The sequence below is a fragment of the Ceratotherium simum genome, chromosome 17 (assembly GCF_057802395.1).
Source record: "Ceratotherium simum simum isolate JZ-2026a chromosome 17, ASM5780239v1, whole genome shotgun sequence".
NCBI classification, from domain to species: Eukaryota; Metazoa; Chordata; class Mammalia; order Perissodactyla; family Rhinocerotidae; genus Ceratotherium; species Ceratotherium simum.
In genome coordinates this window covers 56,190,409-56,197,303 of record NC_141916.1, presented here as the reverse complement: position 1 = coordinate 56,197,303, position 6,895 = coordinate 56,190,409, and positions in this window count along the sequence as shown.

Below are 6,895 nucleotides of genomic sequence, written 5' to 3'. Positions count from 1 at the left end.
ATCCCAGGGCTGAAAGAATGGTTCAACATCCACAAATCAATCACTGTGATACACTACATTAACAAAATGAAGGATAAAAATTATATGATCATCTCAATATATGCAGAAAAAGCATTTGACAAAATTCAACAATTCATGATAAAAACTCTCAACATAATAATTGAGAGTATTATGAGATAATAATTGAGAATAATTGAGGGAACGTCCCTCAACATAATAAAGGCCATAAATGACAAGATTATAACTAACAGCATACTCAGTGGTGAAAAGCTGAAAGATTTACTTCTAACATCAGGAGCAAGACACAGATGCTCACTCTTGCCACTTTTATTCAACATATTATTGGAAGTCCTAGACAGAGCAATTAGGCAAGAAAACAAAATAAGAGGTATCCAAATCAGAAAGGAAGAAGTAAAATTGTCCCTATTTGCAGATGACATAGTATTACATATAGAAAACCATACAGACTCCACCAAAAGACTGTTAGAACTAATAAATAAATTCAGTAAAATTGCAGGATACAAAATCAATGTGTAAAAATCAGTTGCATTTCTATACACTGACAACAAACCATCAGAAAGAGAAATTAAGGAAATAATCTCATTTACAATTGCATCAAAAAGAATAAAATACCTAGGAATAAATTTAACCAAGGAGGTGAAAAATCTCTACACTGAAAACTATAAGACATTGTTGTAAGAAATTGAAGAAGACACAAATAAATGCAGAGATATTCTGTTTTTATGGATTGGAAGAATTAATATTGTGTAAAACGTTCATTCTATCCAAAGTAATCTACAGATTCAATGCAATCCTTATCAAAATTCTTGGAAATAGAAAAAATCCTAAAACTTGTGTGGAACCACAAAAGTCTCTGAATAGCAAACGCAATCTTGAGAAAGAAGAACAAAGCTGGAGGTTTCACACTTCCTGATTTTAAAGTATATTACAAAGCTATAGTAATGAAAACACTACGATATTGGCATAATACAGACACATAGATCAATGGAACAGAATACAAAGCCCAGAAATTGACCCATGCATAAATGGTCAATTAATTTATAACAAAGGAGCCAAGAATATATAACACAGAAAGGATAGTCTCTTCAATAAGTCGTGCTGGGAAAACTGGACAGCCATATGCAAAAGAATAAAACTGGACCCCAATCTTACACCACTCACAAAAATCAACTCAAAATGGATTAAATATTTGAATGTAAGACCTGAAACCATAAACTCCTAGAAAAAAACATGGTAGGTAAGCTCCTTGGCATTGGTCTTGGCAATGACTTTTTTGGATCTGACACCAAAAGAAAGGCAACAAAAGCAAAAATAAACAAGTGGGACTACATCAAACTAAAGAGCTTCTGCACAGCAAAGGAAACAACAAGTGAAAAGGCAAACTACCAAATGGGAGAAAATATTTGTAAGTCATATATCTGATAAGGGCTTAATATCCAAAGTATACAAAGAACTCATACAACTCAATAACCAAAAACACCCAAACAATCTGATTAAAAATGGGTAGAGAAACTGAATAGACATCTTTCCAAAGAAGACATACGAATAGCCAACAGGTACATGAAGAGGTGCTCAACATCACTAATCAACCGGGAGATGCAAATCAAAACCACAATGAGATATCACATCACATCTGTTAAAATGTCTGTCATCTAAAAAACAAGAGATAATAAGCATTGGCAGGGATGTGGAAAAAAGGGAAACTGTGCACTATTAGTGGGAATGTAAATTGGGGCAGCCACTATGGAAAACAGCATGGCTATTTCTCAAATAATTAGAAATAGAACTATGCTATAATCTAGCAATCCCATTTCTGGGTATATATCCAGAGGAAATGAAAATGGGATATTAAAGAGATATCTGCACTCCTGTGTTCACTGCAGCATTATTCACAATAATCAAGATATGGAAACAACCTAAGTAAGTGTCCATCAATGGATGAATGGATAAAGAAGATGTGTATAATATATACAATGGAATATTATTCAGCCACGAGAAAGAAGGAAATCTTGTTATTTGCAACAACATGGATGAACATTGAGGGCATTATACTAAATGAAATAAGCCAGATATAGACAGATAGTACATGGTATTGCTTATATGTGGAATCTAAAAAAAATAAACTCATAGAAACAGAGAGTGGAAAAGTGTTGTCAGGGGCTAGGGGGTGGGGGAAATAGGGAGAGGTTGGTTAAAGGGTACAAACTTTCAGCTATAAAATGAATGAGGTCTGAAGACCTAATGTAAAACATGGTGACTATAGTTGATAACTGTGTATTATATAATTGAAATTTGCTAAGAAAGTAGAACTTAAATATTCTCACCAAAAAAAGGTAATTTAATGGTCTAATAGAGATATATAATAAATAAATGATTAAAGTCATAGAAGGAATATAAAACATAAGAAAAGAACAAGACTCTATGGAACAAGACCAGGTAGATTTAAAAAGAATTTCTAGAAATGCAAATAATGTAGAATTTCTATAACAGAATTTCTGTATGAAAAATATTATGGTCCTTGACATTGAAATTAAATGGAATTGAAAAAATTAAATGGCAAATTAGACAGAAGTTAAGAGAAACAGTGAACTGAAGACAGATGAAAGGCATTGATTTAGAATGTCACATAAATGGAAAATACAAAATAAAGGTTTAAAGATTGAGAAATTCTGATGAGGAAAATGATACAATCTTGATTTAACTAATATGGATGTGCCAACAGAAGAACACTACCAGACACTACATGGTGACAGTCTGCCATGTGTACTCCATGACTAAACTCTCCAGGTATTTCAGAAAATCCATAAATAACTAAGTATTTTTGTTGATGACCTAGTTAACTTTCTCGTGGCCTTTTTCTGTTTTACATGAATAAAGCACATGTTCTCACATTTGAGAGATTCTCCCTTTCTTTGAGGTTAAGTTTCCTTCTTCCTGAAGTATAGTAAATCCTATGGAAGATCTTTTAGTGAGCTCTGTTAGTTGAAAACTCCTTCTTTAACTTAAATATGTGCATGTGTGTATATATATGTATGGATGGATGGATAGATGGCTTGAATGGTAGTTTAGTTGGGTATAAAATTTTAAGTTGGCAGTTATTTCCTCCTAGCACTCTGATCATTTTCTGGCATCTGTTGTTGCTGTCAAGAATTCTGCTGTTTTTGAAATTGTCATTCAAATCTCTCTTTGCTTGATTTAAAAAATTTTTTTAAAGATTTTTATTTTTGTTTTGGGTGTTCTGCAGTTTTACCATAAAGGGTCTTGTTGTAGATTTATTTTTGCTTTTCTGCTCATATCTCAGAGAGATAAATTATATTACATTAAAATATAATACCTCTGTGAAAAACAAAACATAATAAAAAGTGAAAATAATACTATAAACTGGGAAAAAAAGATGTGCAAGAATAACTTACAAAGGTTTAATGTGCAGATAAAGCCAGATAAAGACAGAGAGTACATGGTATTGCTTATATGTGGAATCTAAAAAAAAAAAATCTCAAACTCATAGAAACAGAGAGTGGAAAAGTGTTCCACATTCCAAGGGGAATGTCTACAAATCAATATGAGAAAGACAAACAACCCAATAGAAAAAATGGTCAAAGGATTCAAAAAGACAATTCACGAAAAGAGAAATCAAAATGGCCAACAAACATATGCTAGGCTACTCAACATCACCAGTAACAACAGAGATGCAAAACAAAACAGCAATGAGATACTATTTCATAATTATCAGAACTGAAAAAATTAAAATTTCTGAAAATTCTTGCCTAGTTTATATGCAGGTATCAAGAAAAAAGGAGTGTTCATCTACTTCAAGTAGAAGGGGAATTTAGTACAACCACTTTGGAGTTAAATTTGGTACTATAAAATTTGAAGATATCAGTACTCTATAATCTAGCAATTCCACCCATAGATATACACCCTAGAGAAACTCTAACACACGTGCACAACGGTACATATATAAGAAGGTAGTTGTTGCAGCACAGTACAAAATGGCACAAAAGTGAAAGTAACCTCATTGTCCATCAATAGGCAAATAAATAAATAAATAAATTGGGCTATAAGCATGGAATTCAGAGTATTCAAAAATAATCTACCATAGTTAAAATTAATGAACTAGCTCTGTGTCAACATGGTTAAATCTCAAAAGTATGACATTGGATTTAAAAAAAATGCAAGTTGTTGAATGATATGTAGAAGATAACTCTTTCAATAGGACTCTTTTGGCACATTTCCATATGATACATATTTCATCGCTACACTATATAGATACAGATATACACTGCATGGATATGCATTGAAACTATAAATAAATCCACAAGAATGAAGAACAAAATTAAGATATTGGTTACTGCTGAGGAGAGAGAGAGTGATACATTGATAGCAAAAATATTCTCCCCATCCTGTGTCCATGCTTTTAGCAATCTGACTTTTGTAGCACTTCTCATTAAAATGTGGATTCTATTACCTCAATCCTTGAATATGGGATGGCTTTGTGACTTGCTTCAACCAGCAGAATGTGGTGAAAGTGGTAGTGTGTCAATTCTGAGTCTAGGCCTCAAGAGGCATCGCATGATTCCAGTCTCTTTTCCAATCCTGCTATCGCTATGTGAACAAGTCTGAATTAGCCTCCTGGAGGATGAGACCCAGTGAAGGAACGTCTAGGGGTCCCTGTTGAGGTCATTCTATTCCAGCCAATAGCAGTCAACCTCAAAACATGTGAGAGACACTAGCCAAGATCATCAGAGCCACCTACTAGACCTAGTGAAGTAGGTCTGAAGACTCACAAATGAGCCCAGGTAAGTCCAGAAGAACTGCTTAGGTGACACGTAGAGTCATGAAGAATAATAAATGCTTATTGTTTCAGCCACTAAGTTTTGGAGTGGTTTGTTACTCAGAAATAGCTGATACATGGAGGGAGAATAGAATTGGGGAGGGGCAAAAGGGACAAAGGTTCAACGGTATCTTTGATGCTTTGTGTCTTAAGAAACAGAGGCCAGAATACAGCAAAATGTTAAGATTTAACAAATACAGGTAGTAGACACATGAGTATTTGTTATATAATTCTCCTAACTTTTCGGTATGTATGAAGTATTTCACAACAAACAAAAATTTAGACAGAAGGGTAAATGTGCCAATGTGTTGCACTAGACAGGATAGCCAAGTTGATTTTATTTATTTTTATTTTCTATTTTTTTTTTTACGGAGGAAGATTCACCCTGAGCTAACATCCATTGCCAATCTTCCTCTTTTACTTGTATGTGAGCCGCCATCACAGCATGGCTACTAACAGACGAGTGGTGTAGGTCTGTGCCCGGGAACTGGCCCTGGCTGCCAAAGCGGAGTGTGCCGAATTTAACCACTAGGCCACCAGGGCTGGCCCCAAGATGATTTTTAAAAAGAACAAAGAGATGTACTTATCCTATTGTCCCCTCCTCCCTTTACCACCACCATACACACAAAGTAGACTAAGTAGATTAGTGATTTATGAGTTCTAATCCTCTTCTCTGATCCCAGGACATCCTCCCTATACCTTCCCATCATTGAATCCTCTTGCCAGCATTTGAGCCTCTGGCCGCAGTTAGTCATCTGTAAGACAGCAAACATCAGATCAGCTCATTGACAAGAGAGTCATAAGAGATGAGCTGGGGAAGCATTCTAGGGGCACATTCTATACAGCTGCTCTGCGGATAGGAGACTTTAAATTCTATAACTACTTCATACGATTGTTATGTCTAAAATCCAGATCCACCTGATAAAAATGTGATAGTCCTTCCTGCTCCTCTCAAATACAGGGTTAGTCACCCACCCTGTGACTTCCTCCTGACATTCTAACCTGCCCTGTCGTTTGTATCTGAAGTGGTTGCTGCTGCTGGCACAGGTGGCGTTCCGTCTGCCAGGAGGATTTGTGCTTGACCTATTGAGAGTGACCAGGGCTCCTGGAGGGCACCCACTCAAGGCCAAAGAAAGGCAGGGCTCAGCAGTCTGCTCTCAAGGGGCACAACATCCCTCTTGTCCAATGCATTTCTCATGTTTCTATTTTGAAGAAATAGCACTCTATGTCCACTTTTCTGCACTGACTGTATACCCTTACTCCATCCTGGCCGGTACTGGGGGTTGCATGTGTTCTCTTCCCAACTCAGTTAGGCTGTAAGCTCATTGAGGACACGGTGTTTTAAGTGACTTATTATCCCTACTATCTAGTGAAAGGAAGGAAGGAAAGAAGGAGAAAGGTTAGACAGGAAGGAAGAAAGGAAGGAGAGACAGGAAGGAATGAGGGAAGGATAACAGCAGCAAATATTTATAGAATGACTATATGCCAGGTAGTGTGCACTTTCTTATTTAATCCTTCCAACTACTGAATGAGGTAGATACTATTATTAATTTTTCCTAGCTTATGGATGAAACGTGCTTCGGAGGGTTAGGTAATATGCCAATGTAACACGCCACAGTGAGTACACCAGGGAGGCAGCACTCAAACCAGGTTTGTTTAATTCCAGGGACTGTGCTCTTCATCTCTGATGCTATACTGTCGCTTTGAGAGTTTTGAGCACACATTTGTTGACAACAGGAAACCAGGAATTCATTATAAAGAAGAAAAAAGGAGAGAAGGATAGAGAGTGAGAGAATGAAAGGAGGGAGAGACCCACCAATACGTCAGATGTCACACCTAACCTGTTACAGCACGATTTCTGCTTAATTCCTAAACATCTCCAGAAAGGATCTGTGTGCTTCTCTGGTAATGTGTTCCAGGCTTCATTCTCCATGTGCCAAAGATATCCACAGACAGCTCTTGATGCTCTCTTGCCTGTGAAAGAAGACTCAAATATAGTCGATTCTCGTGCAGTGAATCCTGAATGAACGACTACTGAAC